The sequence below is a fragment of the Tamandua tetradactyla genome, chromosome 4 (assembly GCF_023851605.1).
Source record: "Tamandua tetradactyla isolate mTamTet1 chromosome 4, mTamTet1.pri, whole genome shotgun sequence".
NCBI lineage: Eukaryota > Metazoa > Chordata > Mammalia > Pilosa > Myrmecophagidae > Tamandua > Tamandua tetradactyla.
In genome coordinates, this window is record NC_135330.1 from 167,507,685 (window position 1) to 167,519,437 (window position 11,753).

At 41.3% G+C, this 11,753-nt stretch overlaps 1 pseudogene; it reads right to left on the reverse strand.

The window, feature by feature from the left end:
- Positions 1 to 289: 289 nt before the first annotated feature.
- Positions 290 to 1,484, reverse strand: LOC143680565 (actin-related protein 2/3 complex subunit 1A pseudogene; annotated as a pseudogene).
- Positions 1,485 to 11,753: the final 10,269 nt, after the last annotated feature.

An 11,753-nucleotide genomic window follows, 5' to 3' on the forward strand; every position in this document is an offset into this window, starting at 1 on the left:
TCTGGAACTGGTAGTGATGTTGTTTTTAAAATCACATTTGGTATTTTAATTTAATTTTCTAGCAAACAATTCACTTACCTCTCTACGCTTTCCTTTAAGTCAGTATGACAATTTTCCATAATAAACTATTTAAAGAAAAGCCTTGGCCCAAAATGAAAGGAAACAGAAACAAAAAAAAACCCAAATATTTGCACGCTATGTACACCACAGTTGGCTTTCCACCCCATCATGTAAATAGTAAAGCTGTGGTCAGTCAGTTTGTTACAATAGATCCCAGAGGTTCACAACTTCACATTATTTGAAGGCCCTAGATAGAAGACACTAAGGTGTTGAAATCTCTAATTGTCATGGCTTCCTTGATGCCAGCAGTACAAAATTTGTGAGTCTTGCTTGTTCTTCTCATAAATAGATGCCCAAGTGATGCCATTCTGATTAGTATCTCCAAGGCTATCTTTGGATTGCGGTCCTTTGTTGTGGACCTCTTGCCTATGGTGCAGGAGCATTCCACTGCTGACATTTTGCACTGGATGCTCTGTTTCGGAATATCTAGTTCGGAAACGAATGTCAAGCAGCCAGGGTCATTGTAGTTAAAGAGTATTAGGCAGCAGTCATGGCTAGGTATTCTTGAAGACAGATGATACCGTCAGGAGTGTCAGCAGATACACCTTCAGAGTTGAAACCTTACATACTTTTGAAGGACTGGCAATGGACACAGTGCTGTTATGGCTGAACCAGGTGAGGTGGCTCCTACTGTCAGAGAAGCGACCCTGTGCATAGAGACACCAGTGCCACTACCATGAAACTCTGACATTAAGTGACCAAAAGGTGTCTTGATGCCCCATGGTGTACTGGCTGGCTTTTCATCCACTCTTTAATGTAGGCAGAAAACACTGCATTTGAATTCACATCCCTTGCTGGGATGCCAATCCAAGCTGAGGACCATGGAGGGAACAGGACTTTTAATGTGCTTGCTCACCCAGTCATTTTCAGATTCGAAGTAACAAACAAAATCCTACATCCCACAGCCAAGTTGTTCTTTAGAGTAAACCACTTCACAAGAGTGGCTCTATGATTAATTCTCATGGTCAGCAGGGTTGGCTTCCAGACTCCATCTTTCTGACTCCATACATAGGCATTGCAGTCTGCACCACAAGTGACCATGTGGTCACACATGGAAGCCCAGTTGATACTGGTGATGTATCCATATTCTCCTTGAATTTGTAGTCTACCACCTACCTCCTCCTATTCTTCTTATAGATGTGGATTTGTGTTATTGGGGCTAAGGTCAACCTGCACACATCCCTGTTCCAGGGATGACAGGTGATTGGCTCTGGTGAAAAGTGATGCAGAGAGTTCCAGGAAGATGCCGGAATAGGATAGACCAAGTTCAGCTCTGCTCCAAGGAGTGGCCCGAGGGAAGATGGGAGGGTGACTGAGATGGCTATTCCAGGGTGTAGGTGACCTGGAAGAGTCTTCTGCACCATATAGGATGGCCCTGGTTGCAAAAGCTGAGGAACTGAAAAGCGGAGAACAGGAGGCCATCTGCCTGTGCAAACAGACTAATGTAGAGGCCCGGAGCCCTCAGAATTTCACAGATGGGGAGAAGAGGACTGAGAAGCAAGCCAAGTCATGTTCTTTGAGTGTACTACACTCACTGGAGCAGCCCTACGACCGATGGCTCACCCTACACCCCACGCACCTGAACCCCCTCACCCGCCCTCACTCCTCATGCTCCAAGTGCCCCTACCCTGCCAACCCCTTGTGTGTGTATCAGTCCCACCACCTCACCCCAAGTGTGTGCATGCCTGCCCCAGCCCAACCAACCTCTCTGGCAAAGGCGCAGTCTTGCCCCGCCCCTCCCCAGCCCTACCTCCCAGTACCTGTCCCCTGCAGGTGCTCGACAGCACGTAAAGGCTGAGGGCACTTACCTCCACATACAGTCTACACCCACCCCCAGCCCATACAGTAGGGAAACCCACCCCCAGCTCTGCCCATGTGTACATCAGTTTTCGGCCCTCCCAGATCTGTGCATGCGCATGCCCTCCCCGCCCCCAGTCATACACCCCTAGCCAGACTACATCTGCCCCCAGCTCATTGCAAGCTCAATGTCGACCCACCACCCTGAGTTCTGTGCATGTGCACAAAGGGCCCTGCGTCCTAGACCAGTGTACACCAGGGCTCAGCACCCCAGACACGTGCACACGCACAGCACATCTTCCCCATTGCTGGGCACCCACACTCACAATCACCAACCTGCACCTATACCTGTGCTGCAACACATCCATGCACTGTTGTGCCCCACTTGCACCCTGCGTCCTGTTCCACATCCATCCGGCCAGTACAAGGCCTTAGACGACTGAAGGAAATCAACTTTCAAAGGATACAAATCAAGATATTTACATGCCACAATGACAGCAGAAGATCACTAAACATATCATGATGCAGACAGATATAGCCCTGCCTAACAACCAAATTAAAATACCACAGGAAACACAGACATTGGAACAACTAATCAAAGATGTTCATATAACTCTACTAAATAAAATAAATGGATGGCTAATGGCATAAAAGAGATCAAGAAGATACTGAAAGAGCATCGAGAGGAATTTGAAAGCATAAATAGAAAAATAGTAGACATCACAGAGATTAAGGATGCTGTAGACCAAATAAAAAATATACTAGAGACACACAACAGCAGATTTGAAGAGGCAGAAGAAAGAGTAACCGAACTAGAGGACAGGACAACTGATTTTGAACACTCAAAACAGCAAATGGCAAAAAAGATGGAAAATTTTGAATCGGATCTCAGGGAAATGATGAACAAAACAAAGTGCATAAATATAAGAATCACTGGTGTCCTAGAAGGAGAAGAGTAAAGGGCTAGGAAGATTCATTGAGGATATAATGGGGGAAAATTTCCCAACCCTTATAAAGGACACAAATATGCAAGTCAAAGAAGCTTAACAAAATCCAAATAGGCCTTCCCCAAGACACATAATAATCAGTCTGTCAAATGTTGACGAGAAGCAGAAAATACTGAAAGCGGGAAAAGAAAAATAATCTACTACATACAAGGGTAACCACATAAGACTGAGTTCAGACTACTCAACTAGCACTAAAGAGGTGAGAAGGTACTGGTATGACGTACCTAACATCCTGAAAGAGAAAGACTTTCAGCCAAGAATTCTGTACCCGGCCAAATTGTCCTTCAAAACTGAGGGAGAGATGAGAAATTTCAAAGACCGACAAATCCTAACAGAATTTGTCAACAAGAGACTGGCCCTACAAGAAATACTAAAGGGAGTTCTGACAGTTGAAAAGTGATGCAGAGACTTTATTTATTTATTTATTTATTTATTTCAAAGGGTAGAAGCTGGGGTCAGGAAAGTCCAGGCAGGCTTGGAGCAGAGAACTTGCAGAATTTGGTCAGTTGCTCTAAATAGGTTATGGCCCAGGTATGTTCTTGAGGAGAGCTATTTCCTCTGTTTCTTCGGTGATAATTGGTTTGTTTAGACTTTCTCTTCCTAGCATAAATTAATGAGGTTAATTTTGAAAGCATTACATTTCTTTAAAATTATATAGTTTTTCATTTTGGTTTTCAAATTTATTTGCAAGCGGTTGTGCAACGTAGTCTCTAGTTTTTAAATTTCCTTTGTCATGTTTTTTTTCTGATTTTGTCATTTCTAATTTTGCATTTTGTCTTAGGAGATGGACTTTGTTCATCTTTTCAAAGAACCAACTTTAAAATTTTTTTTAGTTCTGTTTTTACCTCATTCATTTCTGTTTTTATATTTATTGAGTTTTTCCTTCTTCAGGTAGGTTTATTTTGTTGTCATTTTCATGAAGTTCTTAGAAAGATTTATTTATTTTCATTTTCCCCGAGTTATTGCAATGCAATAAACTCTCCTCTAATTATTAACTTCTGTAGCAATATGCCCCAGTTTCTAAGTGGTATCTTCTATCTATATTTGCAAGAAATTCTTCAGTTTCAATGTTTTTATTAAAGTGAAATTCATATAAACATACAATTAACCAATTTAAAGTGTACCATTTAGGGGCATTTAGTACATTTACAGTGTTGTGCAACCACAGCATATATCAAGTTGCAAAATATTTTCATCACCCTGGAAGAAAACTCATACTCATTAAACAGTTGCTCCTCATTATCCCTTCCCACCAGGCCCTGGCAACCACTACTCTGCTTTCTTTCTATATACATTTATTTATTCTGTATATTTCATATAAAGGGAATCATAAAATATGTAACCATTTGTATCTGGCTTCTTTAACCTAGCATAATGTTTTCCAGTTCATTCACCTTGTAGCATCTATCAGTCTTACATTCCTCTTTATGGTTGAATAAAATTCCATTGTATGGATATACACCATTTAGTTTATACACTCACCCATCGATGGATATTTGGATTGTTTCCACTTTTTAACTATCGTGAATAGTGCGGCTATAAACATTTGTGTACATATATTTGTTTGAATACTTGCTCTCAGTTCTTTAGGGTATATACCCATGTGCTGGTTTGAAGCTGTTATGTACCACAGAAAAGCCATGTTCTTTTACCTGATCCAATCTTGTGGGGGCAGCCATGTTTCTTTTAATCCTGTTTCAATATTGTGGGGTGGAAATTTTGACTGGATTGTCTCCAAGGAGTGTGACACACCCAAGTAGTGGGTGGAACCTTTCAATTAGATGGAAATGTGACTCTGCCCATTCAAAGTGGATCTTCATTAGTTTACTGCAATCCTTTAAAAAAGGAAACATTTTGGAGAAAGTTCAGAACTGACAGAGAGGCAGACATTTGGAGACGCTTGAGAAAGAGAAAGCAGAAGCCTAAACACGGATGTTTGGAGATGCAGAGCCCAGCAGATATCACCACGTGCCTTCCCATGAGATGCTAAACAAGCCAGAAACCAGAGTTGTGTCCTGGAGGAGCTAAGTGAAGGCCCACGGATGCTTAGAGAGGAAATCACTGGCATCAGAAGCTGGAAGCAATGGAACCAGGAACAAGGACCAGCAGATGCCAGCCCCATGTCTTCCCATGTGATAGACACAAGCCTTCTTTGAGTTAAGGTATCTTTCTCTGGATAACTTAGTTTGGACATTTTTATGGATCTAGAGCTGTAAACTTGTAACTTAAATAAATTCCCTTTTTAAAAACGGTTCCATTTTTGGTATATTGCATTCTGGCAGCTTTAGCAAACCAAAACAACCTAGGAGTGGAATCACTGGGTCATGCAGTAATTCTGTGCTAAGTTTTGAGGAAATGACAAGATGTTTTCCATAGATGTCGCACTGTATTACATCCCATTGGTGATATACAAGGATTACTATTTCTCCATATCCTCACCAATACTGATTACTTTCATTATTACTATTAGAGCCTTCTTTTTCCTGGTGGGTGTGAAGTGCTATCATGCTGTGGTTTTGATTTGCATTTCCTTTATGCCTAATAAATTGAGCTTCTTTTCATGCGCTTGTTGGCCATTTGTATATTTTCTTTGGAGAAATGTCAACTCAAGACCTTTGCCCATTTTTAAATTGGGCATTTGTCTCTCTGTTATTGAACTGTGAGTCCCATATGCATTCTGGATAATGGGCCTTTATTGCAAATAAAAACTTGTCCTGGCCTGAATAAACTTTATGTACATACAGTAAAGGAGGTGATTTGGTAAAATCCCATCAGCTTTGGTGAGGAAACCAAGAGGCCTGGTTTTCTTCTCCACCCTGTCGCTGACTTTTCATGTTATCTAAGCCAAACAGTTGATCTATTTAGGACATAGTTTACTTATCTGTAAAATAAGAAATCTGGATGATTCCTAAGGTCACTTTCTGTTTAAAGTTCCATCATTAAATTGAGTGATCATTAAATTCAGTAATCAAAACTGAAACCATCTTTCTAGATGCTATCTACTAGATATTTATGTCATCGCTGAATTAAAATGCACATTTGTTCACATTTTCTTTCAAAATATCTGCCTGTATATATGTCCCATAAACGTCCATGTCATTAGAAAGGTGGAGTTGAAAGTTTGAAATTGAGCCTATTCAAGAGTTTTAAGTAAGAAAAGTATGAATTTGTATGGTTAAGGATTCAGAGGAAGATGAAAAAAATGAAAGCCACTTGATTTTGGGGGTGGGGTGGGGATGGAATAGGAATGGATATTTTCATTTCTCAACAATGACCCTTAATGTTTTTAATGCAATAACATCATCATCAAAAATAATTCTTCTTAAGATGCTGGGATTGAGAACTTTGAGGACTTTAAAAATGACTTAGTTCTTCATTAAATTTTTTTTTCAAAATCCTGTTAATTTGAGTGAGAGTGAGTAAATATAATAGATGTGAGTAACCCTCAGAGATCTCTGAAACTAGCTGGACTCTACAGATGGGCAGATATCTGCACATAGCATATTTAATAATTTGCTGCACAAATACGTTTTTGAGATGTGGCAGGGGTCATCTGGTCCCTCTATTTCAGGATATACTTGCTTGCTACAACACCTTCCTCGTTCTAATCTCACTCTTTCTCTGCACCCATCTGAAATTAAAGGTCCTGTGTCAGCTGCTTTCTCTCCTCCCACTCCTTTGACCTTAAAAGCTGCAGGGTAGCCTTTGACCTGGGCGATCTTGCCCTCCACCCACCCACACACCCAAGGGATATTTGGTAATGTCTGAACACATTTTTGGTTGTTATAACTTGGAGAAGCAATATTGGCATTTAATGGGTAGAGGCCAGGGATGCTGCTAAACATTCTACAAGGCACAGAATAGCTCCCACTACAAAAAAATTTATCTGGCCCCAAATACCAATGGTACCAAGGTTGAGAAACCATGCGTTAGATAAAAGAGAACTGAAGACTGGGTGGAGACTTTAATCTATACCCCTGTGCAAAGGGCACAGAAAGTAGGTAAGGAGCAGTGGCCAGTCTTGCAATTCTGCCCCAGTGACATCATCAACCCTTGGACATCTGGTGCCCGGAAGTCATGCCTAGATGAAGACCTGACCTCATTGGAATCTGCCACACCTATGGATGGAGGAACTGGACTCTGCCCAGAAACAGTGCCCGTGACATACATTCCTGCATTCACAAGACGTTTCCGTGCCAAGCGCTCTTTCCATAAACCCTGTTTCTCACTATAGCAAGCTTCCTGCAAAACCAGTTTCTCAATCTTGCCAGAGACAGAGGTGTTTGCATAGCCCCGACAATTTTCAAATCTCCTCTTCCTTCACTGATTACATGAACTCAAAGGCACAAGAGGACTTTTTAAGCGAGGGGACAAAGGAACTAGTTGAAGGGGGAACTGGTAGCAAAGCGTAAGAAGAGAAATGATCAGAAATTGTCATAAGATACTCAAGTTCTAATGAAGAAGTCTAACTAAAATTGGTACAAACTCTACTCAAAGAGTGATGATAGAGAAATGTTTCCATGAGTTTAGTTCAGAGAGTTGGCTTAGAGTATTGAAAAGGGAAAGATGAAGAGAAAGGAGTTGGTCAGAGATCCAGGAATCAGAGAGGAAAAGGATTCATGACCGAATAAAATAACGTCCCTCTCTTGATAGTGGAGAAAAGTTAACTTACTATTGACCTTGGCTTGGTGAAAGATTTCTTAAAGCATCTGGCTTCTTTAACTTTAATTTTGTCTTCACTGTGCAACTCAGAGCTGAGTCTGTTTTTTGAGGTCTTGTCTTTGTGCTGACCAGCTAAAATGAAGGGTTGACTACTTTTATTGTAAATGAATAAATCAGCATTTGGTTTTGTTGAATCCTGTCCACATGTGTTGCAGTGGGTCTCTTCACTCTTGGGTGAGTCTGAGTGGCAGGACCTGTAGTGCTGAGGATCCTGGAAGCAGGGCTGAAGGCCTTGGGCCACCCTCCTTGGCTACAAGATGAAAGGCTGTCTTGCTTTGGGGGAGTCTTTCAGTAACAAGGCAAAACAAATACTTTACAGCATGACTAGGTTTATATGCACAGATTTGCACACTGTAGTCAGGCTGCCTGAAGCCAAGGCCCTTGTCCAATCCTTAGTGATTGACGACAATGATGGAGGAAAGATATGTAATAAGGCCTCTAAACACTTGATTATTATTTCCCTCTCCCATGCAAGGATTTTGTCCCCTCATCTGTCCAGCTGAGGACATAACTTTATTAACTATCCAAGACAATAAGAGTATCTACTTAGAGAAAAGGGTATCTTTATTAACTATCCAAGACAATAAAAGTATCTAATTAGAAAAAATTTAAAAGCTTTTAAATTCAAAGGAGTGGGTCAGATGGATGACGCTGAGCATTCAGTAGGTATAAAAATGTTTTCCAGTATAAAAGTCAGCAGAATCTCTTAAGTTGTCAAGGTTAACCAGCTGAGGACTAGGTGAGGCAAGTGATGTCACCCAGTCACAAGATTTAAGGAGGCACTGTCTCTCAGGGTCTTGCAAGGCAGTGCCTCCTTAAATTTTGCCATGGAGGTTCTTGTCTCACCCAAAGGCCCTGGTGGTTGAAGCCTTCTTCCAACTTTCCCAACCAACAGCTTCGGGAATCTCTGCAGTCTTAAATCTTCTGACTTTGCCCAGTGGATTGAGCCAGGGTCCACTTCACTCTGAATCCACCTCTTGGCTTAATCACAACCCAGACTTGCCTGAACAGCTTAAACAGAATCAATTTAAAGTTTCATAAGTTAATTTACAAGTTACTGTCCATTCCTTTGATGGAATGTTAAATTCCTTCCACCTGATGCCACACCCTTTATCTGAGATCAAAGCAATCAGAAAGAGTCTGAGCTGGATTGGCTAGGCAGATACCACCTATACCACGGCAAGTGAATATTATAATTTATAGGAGCCCAGTAGAGGCCAAATTATAGTTTTAAAGCCTATGAAGCAAATGGGAAAGATGCTGCGCTGGTTTGAAATTGTTATGTATTTCAGAAAAACCTTGTTCTTCTAATCCTGAGGCAATATTGTAGTGTGGACCTTTTGATTAGATTGTTTCCATGGAGATATAATTCTCTCAATTGTGGGCGTGAGCTTTTGAAGAGCTGGAGTGACTGCCCATTTAAGGTGGGTCCTTATTAGTTTACTGGAGTCCTTTAAAAGAGGAAACATTTTAGAGGAAGCTCAGATGCTTGAAGAACAGTTGCTTCAGAGCTGACAGACACACAGATATTTGGAGGTGCTTGGATGGCCGACAGAGAGAGCAGATGTCTAGACACAGATATTTGGAGATGGACAGCTCAGCAGACATCAGCATAAGCCTTCCCATGAGAGGCTAAGCAAGCCAGAAACTAGAGTTGTGTCCTAAAAGAGCTAAGTGAAGGCCCACAGATGCTTAGAGAGGCAACCACTGGCATCAGAAGCTGGAAACAATGGAAGTGGGAACAAGAAACAGCAGATGTCAGCCATGTGCCTTCCCATGTGACAGACATTGGCCTTCCTTGAGTCAGGGTATCTTTCTCTGAAAGCCTTAGTTTGGGTATTTTTATGGCCTTAGAATTGTAAACTGAAACTTAATAAACTCCCATTATAAAAGCCAACCCATTTGTGGTATATTGCATTTCCGGTAGCATTAACAAAGTAAAACAGACACTTATGATGAAACATTTCTATGAAACACTTTAAGAACGGAAAGATGCCAAGATAACAGCCCTGTACGAGAATATTTGTCAAAGACTGATTCCAGGAAGTTGTTATCAGGAATATCCAGGTCTCTGGTCCTTGTTCTGCTGAATCAGAACACTTGGAGCCAGAGGCCAGGAATTTGAACTTTAAACAAGTTTTCCAGATGGTTCTTATGGCTTCTAATGAGCGAGAACCACTGACATAAAGAATGTGTGCTCAGGGCATAATTCTGCAGCAACGCATCGTATCAGATTTGTGAGATTATTGATGGATTTTTTCTTACTCCACAAATTTTCATTTTAAGTTAAAATTTTGCTTTTAAGTTAAAAGCAAAACGAGTGCTTTGCAAGTAAAAATAAAATAAGCAAATATATATATATATATAAAATAAAAAAGGGGAAAGATAAATTGGCTGGAGAAGAACCTAGAGATAGAGACACTGGTAGGCGGCCACTGCTTAGTTCAGGTGAGAAATGAAGACTTGGACTGGTTGGCATAGAAGGAAAGGACCTTCAGACCTAGAAAACTTGGTCATAAATGCCCGCTCTGCCATTACAAGCTGGTAACTTTGGGAAGGCAATGAGCCTCAGGTTGCTGGGAAGTCTGAATTCAATAATTGCTAACGTTATTGTACACTTTCTATGTGGCAGCCCCTGTTCTCCAGTGCTTTACACATATTATCTCATTGATCAAAGAAACCCTTTGGGATAGATACTATTATCCCAGTTTTTCAGATGAAGAAGTGGAGAGACAGAGAGACTAAGTAACTTGCCCAAAGTCATTTAGTGAGGAAGTAGCAGAGCTGGGAAATAAGTATGGAAGTCCTTTGTGAAGCAAGTGTACCTAACATGAGAAGTGGCAGATTTTTTTTTTTTTTAAAGCTAAGTGATGGAGTAATTCCATTCATCAGAAGGAAACCTTTAGATCATCCTTTTAAAGCTAAGTGATGGAGAAATCCCATTCTCCAGAAGAAAACCTTTAGATCATTCTCTGTGACTTCATACATTTTCTGCTATATTCTGAAAGGGCCCCTCTGTCTGAATCAGTGCAACCAGAGAAGAGACCCTGAACCGGATCATCTGGGAAAAACCATCCCTGCCATGACAAGTGAGTATTGTCCAAGGGAAGCCCAGTAGAAGACAGCATCCCCTCATCACATCTGCCGTGCCTTGCAGATGTTACCAGCACTTTGCACCTCACGGATTAACTCTTTAAACCAGTGGCAAGAACTTGAGTTTTGTTCTCCATGACTCAAGTCCCAGTCTTGCCACCCACTGGCTGTGCAATCTCATACAAGTCACTTAGCCTACTGGTGTTCAACACTGGCTTCTGCACTCAGGGATTCCTGGGGCATTGGGCAGTTTTTAAAACCCTCCAGCTGATTCTAATAAGCAACCAGTGTCAAAGACCTGTGAGGATTTTGTTTCTTATCTGTAAAATTGAGGCTATCATTCATAACCAATAATCATTTATTGCACGCCTTTTAGACATTTTCTCATTTAGTCTTCAGAAAAAGCCTATGAATCCAGGACTCTCTTAGCCCTGTTTTATGGTCAATTAGAAGTTAGTGGCAGAATTGAGACCCAAACCTAAGTGTTCTGACGCCAAGTTCTGGTTCTCTCTCCACTGCCTCACCTCTCTCTACCAACAGATACTTTTCTCACACAGTTGTTCTGAGGACCAACCAAGAAACTCCTAGTACAATGCGTGGCACATAAGTCAATAAATGGAAAATACCTTAATCATTAACTTGATATTATGTTATGGAAGAACTCTTTATAAATATGGTATCCTTTTAGATGATTACTATATACATTAAACTCAATATCAGGGCCCTTACACCCACCCTTGGATTTCCTAGATCCACTTCACTCAGCCACAGTTTATGTCAAGGGATCCTTTGTGGTAACTACAGCATGGTCTATTGGAACAGAAGGTGGCTCTGGCCATCTAGTCGGTGTGGGGTCTGTGCTCGGGAATGTTGGTGAGGCCATATAGCTTGAGCTGTATCTCCTTCATCTTTATGGATGTCCTCTTTCAGGAAACCCTTGACTACTCTCTTTAGGTATCTGGATTACTTCCTGATGCAATCCAGAAATCCTTAGCACTGTGGTCGGGGACTGTC